Source organism: Dromiciops gliroides, chromosome 3 (genome assembly GCF_019393635.1).
Source record: "Dromiciops gliroides isolate mDroGli1 chromosome 3, mDroGli1.pri, whole genome shotgun sequence".
In the NCBI taxonomy this organism is placed as follows: domain Eukaryota; kingdom Metazoa; phylum Chordata; class Mammalia; order Microbiotheria; family Microbiotheriidae; genus Dromiciops; species Dromiciops gliroides.
In genome coordinates, this window is record NC_057863.1 from 627,647,638 (window position 1) to 627,671,676 (window position 24,039).

The 24,039-nt window shown below is 41.0% G+C and overlaps 1 long non-coding RNA gene across 1 annotated transcript; it reads right to left on the reverse strand.

Moving 5' to 3' along the window:
- Positions 1-23,560, reverse strand: LOC122745751. Its single transcript, XR_006355487.1, has 3 exons — positions 23,265-23,560; positions 22,749-22,803; positions 1-206 (listed from the first exon to the last, which is right to left on the reverse strand). It is a non-coding gene; the product is annotated as an uncharacterized LOC122745751 (long non-coding RNA).
- Between the last annotated feature and the right edge of the window lie 479 nt (positions 23,561-24,039).

Sequence of the window (24,039 nt, forward strand, 5' to 3'; positions counted from 1 at the left end):
AGTCTCCAACAGTTGATCATCACACAATGTTGTTGATACTGTGTATGATGTTCTCTTAGTTCTGCATGCTTCTTCTCTTGCAATTCCCTTGCATTTGAATTCACTGGGGAAGCTAGGGGCTTTCTTATGATCTTCTTTCTTATCTTGGGCAATGGCTCTTTGTTAGCCATCATTGGTATGTTATTTCTAGTGCAATGGTCTTTCCCCTGGGTGGAGAAAAATGAAAGAAAATTAGAAGTAGGCCGGGTATGAGGATAGAACCATTAAAGTTATCCGACTCAGTTGGCAAAAAAAACCCATTTACTTTGCAGCTGTCAGTTATTAGCTTTAGGAAATTAAAATTTAATAAATTATGTTTCAGCATAAAAATGTTGTAGAAATTCAAGGAATTTGGAGGATAAAATGGTCTGGTACCTTAGATATCATTTAGTTCAACTCCCTTACCTTACAAATGATGAATGTGAGGCCCAGAGAGGTTGTGATATATCAAAGGTCACACAGCTGGAAGTCAGTTACAGAACTGGAATACTGGTCTACCAACCAGCAGTCCAGTGTTCTTGTGGCTGATTCTAAATCTATATAAAATATCTACATTATTCATAGTAATGAGTGACCGGATGGAGTGTGTCTTATGAGATGAGAATACAGTCAGGAGGACCAGAAGTCATAAATCTTGTACTTTATCAATTTCTGGAACTGACAAGTTAACTTCAGATGACACATTTAACCTCTTCATGCCTGAGATTCTCTAGAAGCAACATGAATAATTGCTAACAAAGGCTTTGTACCTTTTGGGCAAAGCTTTCAAGTTCTCATACTAAAATTCCACAAATCATGGATATAGGTTTCTTTCTTCCCTGCCATAATTCTTTATTTCCCTTTTCTAAAATTTCTCAACTTCAAGAGCAAATGTCACAATAAAAAATTGACAACTCTTTCCAAAAGTTCTGTTTTAGAATGGTGGCTAAGTAGTGATTGGTTTGACAGTGAATGCTGACAACCATTTCACCAGGGGCACAACCAAGGTGGGGTGACTAGGGCTTTGGACTAGGATGTCAAAATTTAGAGCCTGGGATATACAGACTCTCCTTGAGCTCCCCTTTCCCTCTGACCTTAATGCTACCCTCCTCCCCTACCCCGAATAACAAAGTTCTCAGTTACAACTCTGCATTTCCCCAACTGAATGCAGGCTTTTGTCTGACAGAATGTCTTAGTTTTAACTTAATAACACGGCTTTGCAGCCAGGAGGTTTTTTCATCCTTAATTACCTACTAAACATCCTTTTACTTCAACAAATGTTTATTAAGTGTTTATTGTAGAGTCCTCCAATAAAGACCTCTCTACTCCAATGGCTCATCTCAGTACAGAGGTGAGTTTGGGTTCTCAAAGTCAATGCCAACAGAAGACTTCAATCCCAAATTCCTTAAAGACAGGAACTGAGTCATTGTGTTTTTCATCTCTGTATCCTTAGCTCCTAACATAGCACCCTTCACATGTGGGTGCTTAAAAATGGCCAGTGAATAGAAGAGAAGTTTTGGAATATGTAAGCAGCCAGGGTTTTATAGAGGACTAGCGAGGCAGCAGGACTATAGTGAGTAGAACACTAAATGTGGAGTTAGAAAGACCTAAATTCAAATCCTGCTTCAGACACTTAACTAGCTATAAGACCCTGGACAGATTATTTAACTTCTCTCACCCTCAGTTTCCCCATCTATAAAATGGGGATAATAAGAGCCCTACCCCCCAGAATCAAATGAGATCACATATGTAAAACACTTTGAAAATCTTAAAGTTAACTTTATATAATATATAAAATTATATAATATATATAATTATACATAATAAAAGTTAACTATTATTCTTTTTAGAGACCACTGCCATAAATAGCAGTGTTTGTACCTGGAGTAAGTGGGATAAAATACAAGCTCATTTCAGTTGAGGGGCAGGATGAGACAACTGGAGAGGCCATTTCTCCAGTCTGGTCTCAGGTGTTCACCTTAATTACAAGGAGGGATAGATAGCAGTGGGAACCATCATTTGAAAGTTTCCTCTTTTAACTATTTTGGTTAAGTAGTTGCTAAACTCTATTTTTTTTTCCTATCCTGCTGAAAGTCTGAAAGTGCTGTCAGCACCCTCTAAATTTCAGTGCCCTGAAGCAAAGCACCAATCACCTGCCCCAGTTACAGTCTGCCTGGGGCAAATCATCTGTTTGTAATCTGGGAAGCAGTCAGAGGGTTAGCCACAGAGGGATGCACATTTGGGACCACAAAAGTGGGGAGGCTGCAACATGCATTTGTAGTGAGAGTAGGAGATGCCTCTTCCTGTGGGACTGCTGTAAGGGTGCACAGAGCACTGTTCAAGGCACGGTTCCCATGGATCTGGGATCTCATTGATGTGAACATTTTTTCCAGTGATACAGATTGCAACTCTCCTGTGTCCACCCATCCTGTATGATTCTTGTCTGTGTCCTCCCATCAGTTGGTCCCACAGAGTCTGTCCAGTGTGTGCTGGGCACTTTCCCAGCTTCCCCTGGACATCCCAAAGATGCCAGATGGACACACAGGTTGTCCACTGTTTCTCTCTCATTCTCAGCAAAGAGCAGCCTGTCTTCTTCTTTGATGACGCATTTTTTCCCATGCCACCCTTAGCTCTTATTTCTTTTTCATGTTTCCTTCTGTGTTATGTGTGATTGCCAGGCTGCATCTACTATGCACCTTTCCTTGACCCTTCAAGGGATTCTCTGAGGATTTCCTATTCTTCAGAGGCTTTCATGTTGCCTAATGTGCAGCCTCCCCCTTCACTTGTACCACTTAATCTTTCGTGTTATCCCTTAAATTGTTGGCCTCACGGTATTGTTAGAACAGAGACACACCCCAAACCACTGCTGTCTTGACTTCCTTTCCAGCCCTATCCAGACAAAAGATCAGAGTAACAGGCATAAGATTCTAAATTTCCTGCATATGATGTCCCTTTCATAGTTCTCTCTGCTTTATTAGGCCTCCCATTTCCAAATCTACCAAAATCTGTATTTTATATTTTATCCTAGAAGCTATAGGCAATCGTGGAAGCTTCTTGGGCAAGGGAGTGACAGACCTGGTTTTTTTGTTTGTTTGTTTGTTTTTTTAAGTGAGGCAATTGGGGTTAAGTGACTTACCCGGGGTCACACAGCTAGTAGGTGTTAAGTGTCTGAGGCTGGATTGGAACTCAGGTCCTTCTGACTCCAGGGCCGGTGCTCTATCCACTGCGCCACCTAGCTGCCCCAGACCTGGTTTTTTAAGAATTAAAGAAACCATACTGGGGGCAGCTAGGTGGCGCAGTGGATAAAGCACTGGCCTTGGATTCAGGAGTACCTGAGTTCAAATCCAGCCTCAGACACTTGACACTTAACTAGCTGTGTGACCCTGGGCAAGTCACTTAACCCCCATTGCCCTGCAAAAATTAAAAAAAACAAAACAAAAAACAAACAAAAAAAAAAGAAACCATACTGAAAACATTAGTTATGGGGACAGCTAGGTAGCACAGTAGATAAAGCACCAGCCCTGGATTCAGGAGGACCTGAGTTCCAGTCCAGCCTCAGACACTTGACACTAGCTGTGGGACCCTCATCGCCCTACCTCGCCAAAAAATTATCTAAGTTAGCATAAGAAAGGTCCTTACTCATATTGCTCTTGGGGCAGCTAGGTGGCACAGTGAATAGAGCACCAGTCCTGGAGTCAGGAGTACCTGAGTTCAAATTCGGCCTCAGACACATAACACTTACTAGCTGTGTGACCCCGGGCAAGTCACTTAACCCCAATTGCCTCACTAAAATATATATATTGCTCTCAGGGGTACAGTGGATAGAGTGCTAGGCTTGGAGTCAGGAAGACCAGGGTTCAGATCTTGCCTGAGACATTTACTAGCTCTGTGACCCTAGACAAGTCACTTAACTTCACTCCGCCTCAGTTTCCTCACCTGTCATATAAGGAGGTTAGCCTCAATAGCCTCTAATATACCTTCTAGCTCTAATTCAATGATTTCTGTGAAAATAATTTATCTTGATATGACTTCTTTCATTCTCAAAAATCAGGTCTGATGGTGTCACTCCCTTCCTCATAAAACTTCCATAACTCACTATGACCTCTAAGATAAAATATAAAATGGGTTTGTGAATAGAATCATAGAATCAGAGCTAGATGTAAATTTAGAAGTCATCTAGTACAATTTTCACATTTATAGATGAGGAAAGTAACAGTGTGCTACACAGATTGTTATATCAAAATTTTATTTGAATGGTAGTGGGTAGGGAGGGACAGGGGAAGATGTATTCAGTTTTAGTTTAAATTGTTTTTATATTTACAATATATGGAACAAATAAAAATATTATCTTACCCAGTAATGATGTATGTTGCTGTGATCTGAAATTAGCGCCCTCTTAAATGTCGCAGCGCTATAGTGCAGAGCCCCAGGCTTGGAGTCAGGAAGACTCATCATCCCGAGTTAAAATCTACCTTAGACACATACTAGCCATGTGACCCTGGGCAAGTCATTTAACCCCAATTGACTCACAACAAAAACAAAAACACAAAAACAAAAATAACTTGGTTAAATAGTTCGGTAGGTAATGAATGTACTCTTCCCTCATTCAAATTGTAATTCAGGTTCCAATTTGAGCTGAAAGAGACATTAGAACACTTTTCAAAGACCAGTTACATTATGGAACCAATAAATGTGTATTTAAAATCAATCATGAGGGTCTTTGAGAAGAAAAGATACGGTTGGAGAAAGAAAAAAAGCAGCATCTGAAATCCCCATATTAAATACTACGCCAACGGCCCACGGGAGAGTCACGTGACATTTTCCAGTTGTCCAAAGACAGGATGCAGAACCCAGCTGAAATGGTATGTCCTGACCTCCCCAGCCATAAGGTTGAATTATAGTCCAATTAGTGGAAGAGAATGGGGTTTTGTCTCCATCTCCTCCCCAGAGAGGCAAAGGTAAAGCTGGAATTATAATTTGCTGGACAAACCCTGTCTGAGAGCGTCTCTCCCACCAGTCCCTGAAGCAAATGCTCCGTATGTAAAGGATTGCCTTGGATCGAAATGTAAGATGTCAAAGCAAAAAATACAAAGAGTTCCTTTTTTCCCCTGAGCTAAAAGGCCGGGATGCTACTTCGGTGACACCATGATCCCAATAACATATCCTCACCGCCGGAGCAAACGCGGTTATAAAAGTCTTACATCCTGCCCAGAGTACCTTCCTGGCTGAAGAGTTTGACAAGAGAGACCTTTGTATTCCTAACGATCGCTCTTCTCCCATTATTAGCACCTGGCCATCAAAGGCAAAGCAAGGCTCTGTAATGGAAAGAACATTGGAGCCAGAGGAGCTGAGTTAGAATCTTGACTCACAAGTATCTGGTCTTGGGCAAGTCACTCAGCTTCTTACCTGGAAAAAAAAATGGGGGATGGTCCAGGTGAGCTCAAAGGTCCCTTCCAGGTCTGAATCTATGGTCTGTGTGGGAGAGTAGAAAGAACAGTCCAGCCTGAGTCGAGCTTCAAATGCTACTTTGGAAACTTACTATCCCTGTGACTTTGGACAAGTCAACTAACCTTCTCCAGCCTCAGTTTCCTTATCAGTAGCATGATGGGGTTGAACTAGCTGGCCTTGGAGGTCCCTTCATTCTCTCTACGTCTGATCCTGCTTTACGATCTTATGACCTAGGTCCCTCGTCTTGTCTCCCTTCCATTCCAGGGGTTCTTGACAATTTTTGTATCTGAGGGACCAACGATCAGTTTTGTGAACTTGGATGGGGGGAAAATGACACCTTTATTTTCACTACCCTTTAGTTCACTTTATAATATTATGTATTTTATTTTCTATATTTTAAACCTTTATTCCGAAAAGGTGTCCATAGACTTCAGGCTGCCAAAGAGGTGGGTGACCCAAAAAAGGTTAAGGACCCCTCATGTCATGGGCCCCTTTGGTAGTCTGGCCAAGCCTATGGGCTTCTCAGAATGTTTTAAAATAATTTAAGGAAATGCTAAATTTCAATTAGAGGTTAGTGAAAATAAAGATGCAATATTTTCTCCATCCAAATTCAAGTGATTTGGGGAGGGGCAGAGGGAAAGGAAGGAGGGAGAAAAATTTGGACCTAAAAATCTTATGAAAACAAATGTTGAAAGTTGTCTTTACATGTAACTGGAAAATAATAAAATACTTTTGTGATAATTTTTTAAATTAAAAAACTCAAGTTTTTAAATGCATAAAATCAAATTCATAGTATTTATTACAAAATATAGAGTGGCATTTAGGTGGCAAAGAATTCAAATCCAACCTCAGACACATACTGGCTATGAGACCCTGAGCAAGTCAATTCACCTGTTTATCTCAGTTTCCTCATCTGTAAGATGATGATAATAATACTTACACAATTTACCTTATAGAGTCACTGGGAAGTAAGTGCTTTATAACCATAGTAAGGGCTCTCCCTCCCTTCTTTCCTCCCTTCCTTTCTCCCTTCCTCCCTCCCCTCTCTCTTTCCCTTTCTTTCATTCATTCTTTCCTTCTCCCTTTCTTTCTCTCTTTTTCTCCCTTTCTTTCCTTCCTTCCTTTCTTTATTCCCTTCTCTCTTCTTTCTCCCTTTCTTACTTTCTGTTACTCTCTTTCTTTCTCCTTTCCTTCCTATCTTCCTTTCTTCCTTCCTCCTTTCTTTTTTCCTCTTTCTTTCTTCATTCCATTCTTCCTCCCTTTCTTTCTTTTTTTGCTCTCCTTTTCTCTCTCCCTCTTTTTTCCTTCCTCTCTTTTTCTTCCTTCCTTCTTTTTTCTTTCTTTCTTTTCTTCTTTCCTTCCTTCATTACTTCATTCATTCATTTGCAGAAACATCACTGAACAACGAAAAAAGCACTCATGGGCTCTGGAGTGAGAGGATTTAGGTTCAAGTGTGTGACCTTGGGCAAATTATTTAACTTCCCTCCATTTCCTGTGTAAAATAAGGGGATTGAACTAAGTAGACTCTGAGGTCTCTCTCCATCCCTAGATCTATGTTCCTATGATCTTTCTGCTCATACATGTCTCTCACACATCCTTTATACCTCTTTTCTTGTGCAAGTAATTCCCCATCAGCAATATGTTACAACTTACCCAGTCATCCATGACTCTCTCCATTGCCCCTTGAGTGACCTTCAGCTTTATTTCTTTGAAGACCGTGATATTCTATGACTCACAGTCATGCAGCAGTTCTGCAAATATCAACTGAGCACCTACTATGTACAAGGCAATCCACTAGCCACTGTCATACCTTCTGAACCTCAGTTTTATGATCTATAAAATGGGGATAGTAATATTTCCATACTTCCCTCCACTCAGGCTTGTCATGAGAAGAAAGATCTGTAACCTTGAAAGAGGTCTGGAAATGTGTTGTTATTATTGCTTTGCCTTTCACCTCCATTTCCAACATAAAGAAGTCAAATCATTTTGTCTCATTTTTAATGTACCGGAAAAAATATATAAACAGGGGAACATTATTAAAATAAGAAAATAATAGCTGGATATTAGACCTAAGCAACAACTTGGGTTGTATATATACACACAGATGCATACATACATACATACATATGTTCATCTTATCTCTCCTGGTTTAATATAAGGGCAGGAATTGTTTTATTTCCATCTTTGCACTCCCAGTGCCTAGTGCAATGTCAAGCCACATCGTAGGTACTTAAATACTTTTTGATTGATCGATTACTTGATCATTGGGGAAGACAGCCCAAGATTTGGAATCTTAGAGCCTGATTTCAAATCTTGGACCTGTCATTTCCTTCCTTCTGTGAAATGGTGGGATTCGATTCAATGGTCTCTATGTTCCTTTCCATATATAAATAAATCAACAAGCATTTACTACGTACCTACTATGTGCCAGGCACTATGCTAAGTATTGGGGATACAAAGGCAAAATGAAACAGGTCCTGCCTTCATGGAGCATACAGTCTATCAGAGGAGATAAACATACATCTCTAAATAGATACAAAATAGTTACAAAATGTCAGGGTGGGGGAAGAAAAAAAGTATTATCTTATGCCTCTACTCTTTTAAATAGCTAGTTTTTAAAAAGTGACCTCTAAAGTAAAGGTCTTTAATAAATTTTAAAATGGCAAAAAATCCATTTTAACTGAAACTCAGATCCTGAGACATAAGCCGAGAGCAAGTGGGTGTTTGGCAGGAGTAGGGATTTCCTGCCTCATCCCTGTTTGATGAAACCTCAAGTTATAACATTCTGTTATGTCACTAAGATTCATAGGCTGCCAAACCTCATCCTAGACATTTATGTGGGTTTTCCCGAATACCCCTCAGCAACTTAAATTCTAGATGTTATTGCCAGAAAAAAGAGTAGGACAGGAAATGTAATGTGACTAACCGCTAGCAATTGCAAAACGTTTTTCATGGGCATTTTCCATGTCTGGGAACTGTACATTAATTGGGAACCACGGCATGTCCATAGGCATCCCAAGACTGGTGACTTAGAGACTAGAGGAGAATTATGGTTGTGGTGGTAAATGAACTTTTTAGCAGTGACTGTTATATGTTAGTCGTTTTTGCCGCACAAAATTGAAATCATGTGTTAGTTAAGGTCAGAGTTAAGTTATGTGTTTTACTGGTAGACCAGTCATTCTGTCCAAGAAAAATGTTTAGCTTTTAGCTATTTGGAAAATCAAAGAAGGAAGAATCTCTGAGGCGGTATGACGTAGCAGATAGAAAACAGGCCTTGAAGCCAGGAAGATCTGGGTTCAAGTTCCATTGCTGACACATACTGACTATGTGACCCCGGACAAAATCCCTTAAGCTCTCAGTGCCCCAGGCCACTCTCTATAAGTTACACAGAATTGTTGATCTGTAGCTGTGGGTGGAATTTATCTACCAGGAATTTCTCTACAATGATAAAAGCACAGGTCTCTCTGCCAACCGCCACCCCCCCTCCCACCTCCAAAAAAAGAGAAAAAAACTAGTTAGTCACAAACACCTAGTTTTAAGTGCTGCCTCTGACATCCAGGCTGTGAGACCCTGAGCAACTACCTTAACTTCTCTGGGTCCCAGACCTCTCTCTGAAACTGGAGTTCTTCATCTGCATAAGGGGAGGGAGTTTCTTGGATCATTGTATTGCTAAGCATAGTTTAGTCATTCACAATTCTTCATCAAACAAAATTGCTGTCTTTGTGTACAACATTGTCTTGGTTCTGCTCATTTCACTATACATCAGTTCATACAAATCTTCCCAAGCCTTTCTGAAGTCATCCAGGAGGGAGTTTCCATACTGAGAGTTCTGTTATACAGATAAAAACACTAATATGGATAAAAAGAAAAGAAAAAGAGAAGAAAAAAGAAAAGGAAGGGGAGGGAAAGGGAAGAAAAAAAGAAAATCATGGCTAAAGAATTTTAAAATATCTAAAATTGGGGGGGTTATTGAAACAACAATAACTCATATAAATGTATATTAATAGGGCAGCTAGATGGCGCAGTGGTTAAAGCACCGGCCTTGGATTCAGGAGTACCTGAGTTCAAATCCGGCCTCAGACACTTGACACTTAAGTCACTTAACCCCCATTGCCCTGCAAAAAAAAAAAAAAAGAATACTAAATGTATATTAATAACTGACATTTATATAGAGCTTTAGGGTTTGCAAAGTGTTTTACATCCATGATCTCCTTTGAGTTTTCCAACAACCTTGTGAGGTGGATCCTATAGATATTACTAACCCATTTGATGAATGAGTTAACTGAGGCTCAGAGACAAAGGATGCAGACCCAGCTCCTCCCGGTTCCAAGAGCACCCACACTAAACAGATTCTTTAGGGAAAATGTCATTTTAAACAGGGCATCGGATGGTAGGATCCAAGAGCTAGAGGTGAAAGGGAATGCAGTGGCCACATAACCCAACTGTCTCATTTTACAGGTCTTTTCTTAGAGTTTTTCATGACTGGTTCGTTTCTCTTTTAATTTTTTAGATTAGTAACATAAGAATGCACCCCACAGGGGTATGCAGCAGGAAGCTTTCAAAGCTGGATATCATGTTGAGTGAATATCCAAAAGAAAATAATATTAATGAAGAAACTAATTATAATATAGCTGCTTTAGAGAATTAAGTAAGATTCCATTTTCAAAAGCAGCTCTAAAGTGCTGTGCCTTGTGTGTGTGTGTGTGCGTGTGTGTGTGTGTGTGTGTGTGTGTGTGTGTGTGTAATAAACACATCTTACCTTACCAAACCATGGATCTCTGGGTATGATTTACAAGCATTTATTAATTGCCCACTGTGTACCAGGCACCACACAAGGCTCTGGCTATGAAAAGACAAAAATGAAACAGTCTCTACCCTTAGAGAGATTACATTCTATCCAAGGAGACAATACATATAGACAGAAGAGTGCATACAAAATAGATACACATAAACGTAAGGCAGTTTGGTGGAGGGAGAGGGCATTAGTGTCTGGAAATAATCAAGAAAGGTCTCCTTAGAGAGGAGTTGTTCAAGCTGAGCTTTGAAGGAAGCTAGGGATTTCATGAGGCAGAGGTGCATAAGGGAGGGCATTCAAGGCAGCAGGAACAGCCCAGGCAAAGGCATAGAGACAGGTGATGGAGAGTAAGGAATACTATGTAAAGGGGAGTACTGTGTAATAATCTTGGAAAGACAGGTTGGAATGAGGTTGTAAAGGGTTGTAAATATCTTTTTTGGGTTTTTTTGTTTGTTTGTTTTTTTAGTGAGGCAATTGGGGTTAAGTGACTTGCCCAGAGTCACACAGCTAGGAAGTGTTAAGTGTCTGAGGCCGGATTTGAACTCAGGTCCTTCTGACTCCAGGGCTGGTGCTCCATCCGCTGTGCCACCTACCTGCCCTGTAAATATCTTTTAAAAAATAATTAGGGGAGCAGGTAGGTGGTGCAGTGATAGAGCACTGACCCTGGAGTCAGGAGGACCTGAGTTCAAATCCGGCCTCAGACACTTGACACTTCCTAGCTGTGTGACCCTGGGCAAGTCACTTAATCCCAGCTGCCTCACCAAATAATAATAATAATAATGATAATTAGGGGTGGGGCAGCTAGGTGGCCCAGTGGATAGAGCACTGGCCCTGGAATCAGGAGTACCTCCTGAGTTCAAATCCGGCCTCAGACACTTAACACTTACTAGCTGTGTGACCCTGGGCAAGTCACTTAACCCCAATTGCCTCACTAAAAAAAAAATAATAATAATAATAATAATTAGGGTGGCAGCTAGGTGGTGCAGTGGATAGAGCACCAGCCCTGGAGTCAGGAGGACCTGAGTTCAAATCCAGCCTCAGACACTTGCCAACTTACTAGCTGTGTGAACCTGGGCAAGTCATTTAACCCCAATTGCCTCACCAAAAAAAAAAAAAATTAGTAAAAAAATAATTCGGGGGCAGCTAAGTGGAACAGTAGATAGAACACCGGCCCTGGAGTCAGGAGGACCTAAATTCAAATCCAGCCTCAGACACTTGACACTTAGTAGCTGTGTGACCCTGGGCAAGTCACTTAACTCTCATTGCTCCACAAAGTAATAATAATAATAATAATAATAAGGCAAATTTACCTTAATGTCACTTCGTAGAAAGTCATAGCTTGTGATAGACAAACCCAAGAAGGTATAAGCAAGATAAATCTTTGTCCTCTTTTTCTCTTTACGCAAAGAGGCAGTGTGGTTCAGCGGAAAGAACACTGGAACTGGAATCCTAGGACCGGGGTTCAAATCCTTGCCCTACCTCTTATTACTTGTGTCATCTTGGATAAGTCACTTAGCCACATCTCTGAACCTCAGTTCCCTTAATCTGTAAGATGAAAGGATAGGGGCGGCTAGGTGGCACAGTGGATAAAGCACCGGCCCTGGATTCAGGAGGACCTGAGTTCAAATCCAGCCTCAGACACTTGACACTTACTAGCTATGTGACCCTGGGCAAGTCACTTAATCCCCATTGCCCCCCCCCCCAAAAAAAGATGAAAGGATAAGACTAAATGCTCTCGAAGGTCCCTCCCAACTATACCACCATGATCCTGTAAAAGAGGCAGTGTTCAGGACCCATGAAATGCCACCTATTTGAGACCCTGATTTGGCTCAGGGTCCCAACATTCAAACCTTAAGTATTTCCCTCAGCCTATGCCACCACCCTCCAGAAGCCTCGAGGGAACTAGATGGAATTTCCACTGACAACTCTCCGATTAAAACGTACTAATTGGGCATCAAATTTCCCCTGCAAATGTTCCTTTCCAGCATCACAAATGAGGTATCATGTGGGCGGCGGATGTGAAACCAGGAGGAAACTCATTCCTTCTGCACAAATAAATCATTAAGATTCACTTCTTATTGGTTCCTGGAAATTATAAAATGTGGAATATGGAAAATTAAACTGAGCAACTGTTCAAAAAGCCCGATGCAGCTAATTGGAAAGAGGACATTGGCATCATCAGGCGGAGGTGTCATTTCAACACAGATTTGGGAAATTATTCCAGAAAATTAAGCGTTCTGTCTCTGTCACAAACCCATCTACACCCTCATAGGTATTTAATAAATATTTACTTGATAGCTTCATCCTAGATGTTAAGGAAAATTTAGTTATTTAAATATGAGTATGCCAAACTGAAATTTTTGTTGGGGGGGAGGCAATGGGGGTTAAGTGACTTGCCCAGGGTCACACAGCTAGTAAGTGTCAAGTGTCTGAGGCTGGATTTGAACTCAGGTACTCCTGAATCCAGGGCCCGTGCTTTATCCACTGTACCACCTAGCTGCCCCCCAAACTGAAATTAAAATGGTATGAGATCATTCTGATTTATATATTAAACCCTTAGTCTAAAATCACAATATACAATAGTGGAATAGAGTTCTAAATCTGGAGTCCAAGAACTTGAGTTTGAATCCTGACTGGACTGTGCCATTTTACAACTGGAGAAACTGAAACACATTGAAAAGAAGCCTTGCATGAGGGCAGCTAGGTGGCACTACAGTGAATAAAGCACCGGCCCTGGATTCAGGAGGACCTGAGTTCAAATCCAGCCTCAGACACTTGATACTTACTAGCTGTGTGACCCTGGGCAAGTCACTTAACCTTCATTGCCCCACCCAAAAAAAAAAAAAAGAAGCCTTGCAGAAACAAAACTGTGTTCCAGGGAAAAGCTAAGGATTTTGGATGATCCTTCTAGCAATTTATTCCTAGTATGGCTTTACCTGGCCATGGGAAGCTTCTATTTGCAGTTCTGAGAACATCATAAACTAACTCAGTTGAGCAAACATTTCTTAATTCTCAGTCAGTATCTTATCCAGATATTGGGGATCCAAAAATGGAAAAATACACAGTCCTTGCCTCTGAGGACAAATGATTCCATTCTAAGTTGGAAAATTAAGTTTAAATCATTTCATCTTAAAAGATTCTGTAAGCACTTAAGGTAAAAAACAGCCACTGTATGTCGATAGCTTATTTGTATATATTTGTCAATCTCCCCCATTAGATTGTGAGCTCCTGGAAGGCAAGGACTGTCTTTTGCCTCTTTTCATATCCCCAGCACTTAGCATAATGTCTGACCCGTAGTAGGTACTTAATAAATGTTTACTGATTGATTGAAACAATTTTTAAAAGGATAAATCTTATTTTTGTTTTTTGTTTGTCCTTCATTCTTAAAGAAGACCACGACATTGGAGTGATGCCATGACTTGTACTGAATTGGATTTAAGTGAGGGAGGGTTGAGTATGGTCACCAACCTTACTCTCTCCTCCAGAGCCATCTGGGTTCAGTGGCATGATATGTATCAGGATGACTGGAGATGGCACTGGATGTTTAAGGCAATTGGGTTAAGTGACTTGCCCAGGGTCACACAGCTAGTGTCAGAGGTGAGATTTAAATCTAATTTTTTGTTTTGTTTTGTTTTGTGGGGCAATAAGGGTTAAGTGACTTGCCCAGGGTCACACAGCTAGTAAGTGTCAAGTGTCTGAGGCTGGACTTCAGGTCCTCCTGAATCCAGGGCTGGTGCTTTTATCCACTGTACTACTAGCTGCCCCCTTAGAGGTGAGATTTGAACTCAGATCCTCTCAACTTCAGGGCCAGTGCTCTTTCCATTGTGCCACCTGGCTGCCCCAATAAATCCTATCAGGTGCTACAGAAAGTGCTTCCTTCTTGACTCCACCCACTTACCCATAAGCTTCCCCCATGAATCGGTGATGTATGGAATTTAGTTTATTAGGGATTTATTCTTCTAGCTTAAAGATTCATTCTCAATAACTCCAATGGATCTGTGTTCTCATCAGTGCCAGTGTTCTCTCCAATAATACAGACCCTAACCCATCAAGTTTGTCCAGCCTGGGAAACGCTTGCTCATGTCTTCCCATTAAGTTAGCCACAAGGGTTTGGCCCAATGTGCTGTAGGTCTTCCTCAAACCTCTTTAACCTCTAAACAATAAATAATGAAGCACACAGGCTGCAACATATTATAAACAAGGAGACGCTCTACCTCACTTACATCAAAGCTTATCTGTGGTACCTCCTCCTATAGAAGCTTCTGATTTATTTAGTTTTTAGTTTTCTACCCCATTACCAATTACTCTTAACTTAATCAATCAATCAATAGATCAATTAATATGATTTTTGTTGACTTCTCTGTGTATGAAATGGTTACCAATTGTAGAATGTAAGCCCTTTGAGCTCAGGGTCTGCTTCACTTTTGTCTTTATATTCCACAGTGCCAGGCTCACAGTAGGCATCTAGTAAATAAATACTTGTTGAACTTGCAAACTTCAAAGTACTATATAAATGGGAGCTATGACTATAATTAATCTGTTTCTAACATTTCAAAGCCTACATGAGACAACATAATAACAACAATCTATCCTTCATATAGCTGCCAAAAGCTCTTACCCTTCTTGTAGTTGCTACCCTCCACAGGCTCAGATATGATGATACTACTTTCTGGCTCAAAAAAAAAGAAAGCCTTGGTGACTCTCTACTAGCTCAACAATCAAATGCAAAAAAACCAAAACAAAATAAAGCCAAAAAACTAATCAAATGCAAATTCCTAAAGCTGGTGTTTAAAACCTTCCACAACCTAGCCCCAAGGTACCTTTCTATTCTTATTTCACATTACCCTCCTTTACATACTGCTTTCTAATCAAGCTATTCTGCAGAAGTGATATTCCATCCCTATCTCCATGCATTTGCAAAGATCATTCGCAGTAATGACGTCTTGCTCACATCTCTGAGCCAGGGTTGTTTTCATCCTTCAAAGTGTCTCCTCAGGTACAACCTATTCATCACTCCTTTCCCAATCTCTATATTTATCAGGGTTTTCTCATTCCTCAAATTACTTTGTATTTATTTATCTTGTATATATTCTGTGTCCCTGGTTGGAATATAACCTCCTTGAGGGGTGAGGGACTGTTTCTTTTTTGTCACAGTATAGCTAGTGCCTAACACATGTTGAATTGAATTGGCTATTTATGGAGGGCAACTTCCATTTTGATTTCTTCAATAATCAGCTATGACTGTGGGCCTTCCCTTTATATTCTTAAGAATGATCTGATGGGGGCAGCTAGGTGGTGCAGTGGATAGAGCACCGGCCCTGGAGTCAGGAGTACCTGAGTTCAAATCCAGCCTCAGACATTTAACACTTGCTAGCTGTGTGACCCTGGGCAAGTCACTTAACCCCAATTGCCCCACTAAAAAAAAAAAAAAAAAGAATGATCTGATGGGCAGCTAGGTGGCGCAGTGGATAAAACATTGGCCCTGGATTCAAGAAGACCTGAGTTCAAATCAGGCCTCAGGCACTTGACACTTACTAGCTGTGTGACCTTATTCAAGTCACTTAACCCCCATAGCTCTGTAAAAAAAAAAAAAAAAGAACAAAAAAAAGAATGATCTGATGAGAAGAATTTAGGGAATTATGGGAAAACTTATATGAACTGATAAACAGTGAGGTAAGCAGAACCAGGAAGATAATCTACCCAATGACAATGTTATACACAATGACTAGGGAGAAGGGGGGAAGGGAGTGAAAATAAACATTGTATAATTAGTATAACCAAGCTTGACCAGAAGAAGAATTTGAACGATTATATCTGCCTTTTCTCTTTGAAGAGGTGGAGATTAGTGCTGTGGACTATTGCACAAATCCCTAGACAGCTAAAATGATTTTTTTTCCTTTTTTATTCTTTGTTATAAGGGATAGCTGGCTGGATAGGAGAAGAGGGAGAGATATATTCAGAAATCAAAGTGACGTGAAAAAGGCTATCAATTCAAAAATTTTAAGTCAAATTAACTGCTAGAAGGAAATTACTAATTGTTATTCTAAGATTGCTCTTATTCATAGATACTAGAACAGAACATGCCTTAGAGTCATTTTTTTTACTGTCCCTCCACATCTAATCAGTTATCAAGTATTAGATGTTCTACTTCCGCAGTATTTCTCTCCCACTCTCCCCTGGATGATTTTAACAACCTTTTAACTGGTCTCTCTGCTTTAAGTCTCTCCCCTCTGTAATCTTAAGGCTTCACAGTTGCCAAAATAATCTTCCTAAAGCATAGGTCTGACCATGTCACTCTTCTACTCAAAAGCCTTCCATGGTTCCCTATTGCCTGAGAATAAAATGTCAACTGATGTTTAAGATGCTCTACCTGCCTTTCTAGGCTTATTTCACATTCCCCTTCACACACTCCACATTCTGGCCTAGTTGATCTCCTAGCTGTTTGTCAAATAGCCTGTTATATCAGACACCCTCCATGCCTGGAATGTACAACCACCTGATCTCTGTCTGCCAAAAATCTTCTCCCTTCAAGGTCCAGCTAGGATGATATGTTCTCTATAAAGCTTTCCCTTATCCTCATAGTTAGCCTTGTTCTCTCCCAGGGTACTGTGTCTAGTTCTCTCCTTTTATTCCCCTGATACTTCTTCCTGTATTATTCGTTTTGTGGGGTTTTTTGGTGAGGCAGTTGGGGTTAAGTGACTTGCCTAAGGTCACACAGCTAGTAAGTGTCAAGTATCTGAGGCCAAATTTGAACTCAAGTCCTCCTGACTCCAGGGCCGATGCTCTATCCACTGCGCCACCTAGCTGCTCCCGTCCTGTATTATTCTTACACACACTCTCCCTAGGAGACTATAAGTTCCAAGAAAGGTAGAAACAATGTAGATGTCTTGCATATAATAGGCACTTAACAAGTATTTGTTGACTTGATGATGCCTTAGAGATCTATAATAAAAGGAATCCCAAATTACTTACCTTGAGTAGACTGTACCTCAGTTTCTTCCTCTGCAAAATAAGGCAGTTGAACAAAAGGATCGCTGGAGTCCCTTGTAGCTCTAGATTTATGACCTTATGACCTCCCTAGGCCTCAGTTTCCTGACCTGTAAAATGGAAGGGCCAGACTAAATGGCCTCTGAAATTCCTTCCAGATCGAAATCTATGATTCTATGAATTTATTATTCATGACAAAACTATTTTCTTATTTGCAGAACCGCAGTCCTATCAGCCACATTTCGAGTACCATATCCGAAAAGTGAAGTGAGGCAAGGTCGAACGTACTCATTCTAACTGTTAAAATAAAGAATTAATACTGCACTCTATACAGTTGGCTTCTGGCCTATTTTTCTTCAGTTTTAGTAGCCATTTTGAATTGCTAAAAAATGGTGTAGTTTATTTAAAATTTTTCTTCTAAAAAAAACAACAACTGGTCTTCCCTCATCCTTTCCCAAGATATAAATATATGTTTGAATTAAGGTATCACTGGTTTCAGGATGAAGTTAAAAGGAGAGTACATAGCATCTTTTAAAGTATTCTTCACATGACAATTTTCATATCTTTTGTGTGCATGTATTTGTATCTATGGATATCATATTTTTATTTGTTTCTCTATGGGGCTAAAACTTCTAATTACAAAAATCCATAAATGAAAAGTTCCTGGCTCCCACATTTTTTTCTTTTTTTGTGGCAAGGGGAGAGAGCACACCCTGCTGGCCAGCTAATAGGAACTATGGGATCGAATTGGGGAAAATTCATGAAAATATTAAAATTCAACACAAATGTGTGTGAAAGTTTTAAAGAAATTTGACCCAAAGGATCCTTTAAGAAATGTCTTAAAATTAAGTAATTCCGTCTATGGGCTTTTGGCTTCCCCTGGGGGGTTGAAGTTTGGGTCATGCCTGAGGAAGCATGGACATGAGATTGTGAGTCAATGAAACATTTATGGGCTCCCAATCCTAGAACTGAAAGGACCTCAGAGGCCAGGTGGTCCAACTTCCTCATTCTACAGAGGAGGAAAGAGAAGCCCATGGAGGTGAAGTAACTTGTCCAAGGTGACCCAATAAGTAAGTAGCAGAGAAGGAATTTGAACACATCCTCTGGTTCCAAAGGCAGGACCCTTCTCGCCGCACCATGTTGTCTCCAATTCAAAACACATTGCAAAATGGAAGAGACCTTTGAAATAGTCTAATGTAACCCCTTCATTCTGCAGATGAGGAAGACGTGGGTCAGAGAGCTGAAATAATGCCCTTGAGGACTGTTGTTCAGTTATTTCGGTAGCGTCCAACTCTTTGTGACCCTATTTGGGGTTTTCTTGGCAGAGATACTGGAGTGGTTTGCCATTTCCTTCTCCAGGTAATTTTCCACATGAGGAAACTGGGGCAAACAAGTGACTTGCCCAGGGTCACACAGCTGGTAAGTGAATGAGGCCCAATTTGAATTCAGGAAGATGAGTCTTCCTGATTCCAGGCCTGGCGCTCTATCCACTGTGCCACCCAGCGGCTCCCATCTCTAAGGACAAAGAGGGAGTAATCAGTAGAGCTAGGATATGTGTCTAGCTCTTCTGCTAACATGCTGTGTGATCCTAGGTAAGGTGCTTCTCTCTGGGCCTGTTTCCTTATCTGTAAAATGAAAAGATTGGACCAGAAAGCCACTTACTATCTATGTGTCCTTGTGCAATTCAGTTCATCCCTCCAGGTCTCAATTTTCTCATCTGTAAAATGAGGAAGTAGAAACCGACGATGATCTCTCTAGGGCCTTTCCAACTCTCTGTCTATGGGCCTGTCATCCAAGGTATGTGATCTTAGGCAGGTCTCTTCTCTGGGCTCCCATTTCCTCACCTATAAAATGGAGTGATTGGCACAGACAACCTCCAAGGTTCCTTCTGAATCGATGAAACATGGAAATGACGTATCTTCCATGAGAGTGGCTATCTTTATAGGAATCACAGGATTTAGAGCTCTGAGGGAATCTTAGGCCATCATAGTTTTAGAGGAAGAAGGGGCCTCCGTGGTGATCTGATCTATTCTCTTCATTTTAAAGATTAGAAAACTGAGGCTCAGAGGAAGGGAAATGACTGGGCTAGTAAGCACCAGAGCCAGAATCTAAATCCAGATGCCCTGACTCCAAACCTAAGTAAGAGCTTCTCCTACTATCTCCCAATTTCTCAGAGATGCACACCATATAGTAGAAGATATAGGGAAATCCACGTAGGAACATAACAGCTCTTTCAGCTCAAAATTCTAAGTCTTGAGGCCTGGCCTTTACTATCAGGTTCTGGACAGAAAGACCACCAAAGGGTTTGTCAGTGATGAATCTGTGGAGCAAGACCAATAATAGGCAGCTCTGATACTATCTTTAGGGTCCTTCTCTCCTGTGTCAGAAGTGGAGTCAGAGACCCTGGGTCTCTGGTGGTTTTCTTTCTTCCTAATCGCCCTGTTTCTTTCAAGGGTATTACCATTCCACCAGTCATCCAGGCTTAAAACCTTGGCAGCATTTTTGATATTTCCTTTTCCCGGCCTCCCATATCCAGTCATCATTAAGTCTTGCTGACTAATACTGCCTCCAAATGGGTCCCTTCCTTTCCATTTCCACAGCCAGCACCCTGGTTCTGGTCCCCATTACCACACTTGCCTGGAATATTTTAATAGCATTCGAAGTGGTCTTCCCACCTTCACTCTTTCCCCTACAAACTTCTGCCGGAATGACCTTCACCAAAAAAAAAACCCCTTCTCAATAGACCTCTACTGGCTACCTAATGAAGCCTGTACTTTGAAAGCCAGACTGCTCCATGTTCCCCAAACACACCCTAATGTTTCATCCTCATTGTTCTCTCCTCTTACAAAGGCTTCCCTGCTCAGATTGGGGCTCATCCTTCAAGGCTCAACTCAGATGACCTATCCTTCATGAAGTCTTTCTTCATTCTACCTCCTTCCCCTTAATCCAGACATGACATTCACAACCTAGAAGTCCGCTCAGCCTTTTGTTCATACCTCCGTCCTAATCTTCCTTTATATTATAAGTATTTTGTTTCTGCCTCATAAAATCCCTGGCTACCTTCAGAGCCCAGTTGATCCCATCCCTTGTCAGCCCTCTTGACCTTTTGAAATAATTGTGTTAATTACCTCTGGTCATAGTTCTAAAGATAGAGGCACCTTAGAGACCACTGTAATCCAACAACTTGATTTTACAGCTGGGGAAACCAAGGCACGGAGAAGGGAAAAGACTTACCTCAGGGTCACACAGCAAGCTAGTGAAGGAGCTAGGAGCCGATCATGCCTGCCCCTTCTTCTTTTTACTACTACTAGTAATAGGTAGGATTCAAACCCAGGTCCCCTCAATCTAGTCCCTTAGAATATGGGCTCTCAAATGCCTAGACCAGGCCCTTAAACCTAATTAGGTGCTTAATAGATGTTTAATTAAATTGAATTTGTGTACCTGTCTTACCTCTCACCCCATTCTTTTTTTTTTTTTTTTTTGTGAGGCAATTGGTGTTAAGTGACTTGCCCAGGATCACACAGCTAGTAAGTGTCAAGTGTCTGAGGCTGGATTTGAACTCAGGTCCTCCCGAATCCAGGGCCAGTGTTCTATAGCACTGTGCCACCTAGCTGCCCCCTCTCACCCCATTCTGCCAGTATATAGTAAACTTGTTGAGGTCACAGATTGTGTCTTGCTCATTGGAAGGAACTCCTCGGTGCCCAGAATGCTTTGCACATAGTAGGCATCCAACAACTATTTGCTGAATTAAGATATGGCTCTCTACAATTAGTATATAGTGTAGAAAACCAAGTTTTACATGCCCTAATATGGTCTTTACATCAATGGGAAATGAAACATTTGGAAGGCCCATGTTATAAACATTTTTTATTTATGATAAAGACCCATATAGAGAATTCTGAAAAGACAACGAAGGAGGTTCAGTGGCCTCCAGAAAAGAGGTCCTTGTCTTTGCTAGATTCTCATCCCTGTCCTGACTCCAAGGGCAGCCTCCCTTAGACTGCTTCTTTTGATTTCAAAGAGGCTTCAGTAAGTAGGGTAAGAGCAGAAGTAGAAATCTGGTCCATTATCATGGAAATTAAGTATTTTAGAAGCTATTTTTAGTTTTCTGTGTTCAAATAGGGGGAAAAAAACCCTTCAGCTAATATTGTTTTTGTCTCAGAAACAGAGCTCCAGGCATAGTACAACATTTTTTTTTTTTTACAAAAATCTGAATTTAACCCCCTTTTAAAGATCCTGAACCAAATTAGAAATAGGAAAAAGAGAACATTTTCCCAACCCTTCCAGCTTGGCCCCTCCTCCTCTTTATTCCTGAATAGTGTTTGTTCTGAATTGCTAAAGTGAGGAAGGAAACCTCCATAAAGTTCTTTGATGTTTGTACAGGACCAGACTTTTAGATCAGGAAGAGGTTACTGTAGGAAAACTTCAGGTGAAATGTTTTTCTTATGAGCTCATCCCTGAGATATCCCATAGAACCAAATATTAGCATAATATTAGATCAAAGAAATGTACAGAGTATGCCTTCTCCCAGTAAGCTCTCCAGATGCCAGCTCAAATATATCGTTTACCTACCTAGTCACTGGGGCAACTAGGAAGACCTGAATTCAAATACCGTCTCAGATACTTACTAGCTGTGTGACCCTGGGCAAGTCACTTAACCCTGTTTGCTTCAGTTTCCACATCTGTAAAATGACCTAGAGAAAGAAATGGCGAGCTATTCCAGTATCTTCCCCCCCCCCCCCCAAATGGGGTCACAAAGAGTCAGACACAGCTGAAAAACTACTGAAAACAGTATCTGGTCATTTGCCATTGTTGATGGAATACTCTTTATAGTATGATACCACAGGAAGAACATTATTAGCTCTGTAGTTCAGAGACCAGGGTTCGAATCTTGCCTCTGATGTTGATTACCTGTGCAACTTGAGGTGAAGGGAAGGGAACAAGCATTTATATAGTATCTACTATGAGCCAGGTGCCTTACAAATACTATTTCATTGGATCCTCACAATAGCCTTTCGAGATAGATGCTGTTATTAACCCCATTTTGCAGCTGAGGAAACTGAGGCAAAGATAGGTTAAGTGATTTGCCCAGGGTCACACAGCTAGGAGATAACTGAGGCCAGATCTGAATTCAGGTTGTACTGACTCCAGGTCCGGCACTCTGTCCACCATGATACCTAGCTGCCCCTTGGACAATTTATTTCTCTTTGTGCCTCAGTTTCCTCGTCTGTGAAATTAATCGTGTAAACTAGATGATGGCCTCTGAAGTCCCTTCCATTCTCTTTCTCTATGAGTCTATGAAAGGTGAAAGAAATTCAGGAAGCTATCAGTCACAGCGCATTTCCCAGAGCCTTATCTCAAACCAGCATTCAGCATGAATGAACCAGTTTGCTTTTTTTTTTTTTTGCACATTAGAATTGGATGAGGGAGAAGACAGCGAATTCATCGAGTGGGGTTCTTTTCACTCCAGTAATTTTCTTTTAGCTTTTCAGTGGCTTACCAAGACATTGCAAGCTCCAGCAGTATGTATGGCAAATATCCCGTCCATCTTCTTTCTGTAAAGAAGGGGCGTGTTTCAAGGTTGCTCTGGTGATTATCATTGTGTTGTGAATAGGGGAGAAGAAAACCCTGCCAATGAGGCCAAATCACAAGTTACAACAGCATTGCAGAGACTTGGAAGGGCTCAAGTTTCCTGCTGAAACTTGAGGTTTCCTCTATGTTCCCATTCAGTAAAAGATATACTTGTATGGGCTGAAAAGGTGTCCCCTAGCAGGTCCTGAATCGGATCCCCTTTTTGTCCACTGAGAACAGCATATGGGTATAGGGTAAGTTTGGAAGACAAAAGCTATTCATGGAATTTTTTTTTTTTAATAAATGAAGGAGGGGGCAGGAATTGGGCAGAGCTTCTGTCATCATTTCAAGTTATTTAGTAAGGAAACAACTGGTAGCTGGCGGTTAGGGTTAGTTTTTCTAAAAAGATGGGCAAAATTTTTCAGGGGAGAGAAGACCTGCTTACCTCAAGCCAGGAATAAGCTTGGGTCCAACTCCTCTGAGAGGATGAACCATTTAATTTTTAACTTCTCCAGGCCCTCTATAATCTCAATTCTGTTAACAAGCCCTTTATAACCTACCCCCCTCCTACCTTTGAAACATACTTGTATTCTACTCCCCACCACAGACTCTTAGATCTAGTAACATTGACCTCTTGGCTCTTTCAATGAACAAGACTTTCCATCTCTTGGCTCTGGGCATTCTCTCTGACTGCCCTTAGGCCTGGAGTGTCTCTCTCCCTCCTAGGTTCTGCCTGCAGATCTCCCTAGCTTCCTTTAAGTCCCAACTAAAATTCCACCTTTATCAGGAAGCCTTTCCCAACCCCTCTTAATGCCAGTACCTTCCCTCTGTTAATCATTTCCTACTTATCCTGTATATAGCTTGCTTTGTGTCTATTTGTTTACATGTTGTCTTCCCCTTCCCCCTTCCATTAGATAGTAAGCTCCTTGAGGGAAGGGACTGTCTTTTGCCTCTTTTTGTATCCCACATAGTAGGTACCTATTAAATGCTTATTGAATTGAACTAAATTAAACTTCATTTCTCTGAGTCTCAGTTTCCACTTCTGTAAAGTGGAAGGATTGGACCAGGTTTTGAAGGTCTCATTCAGCTCTAAATTTATAATGCTAATAGAATCCCTGCTATGTGTCAGGCACTATATTAAGCTCTTTAACAAATGTTATCTCATTTGATTTGAGGAATACAAGGAGTTTTCTTGTGGAGAACTGCAGGCACTAATGAAG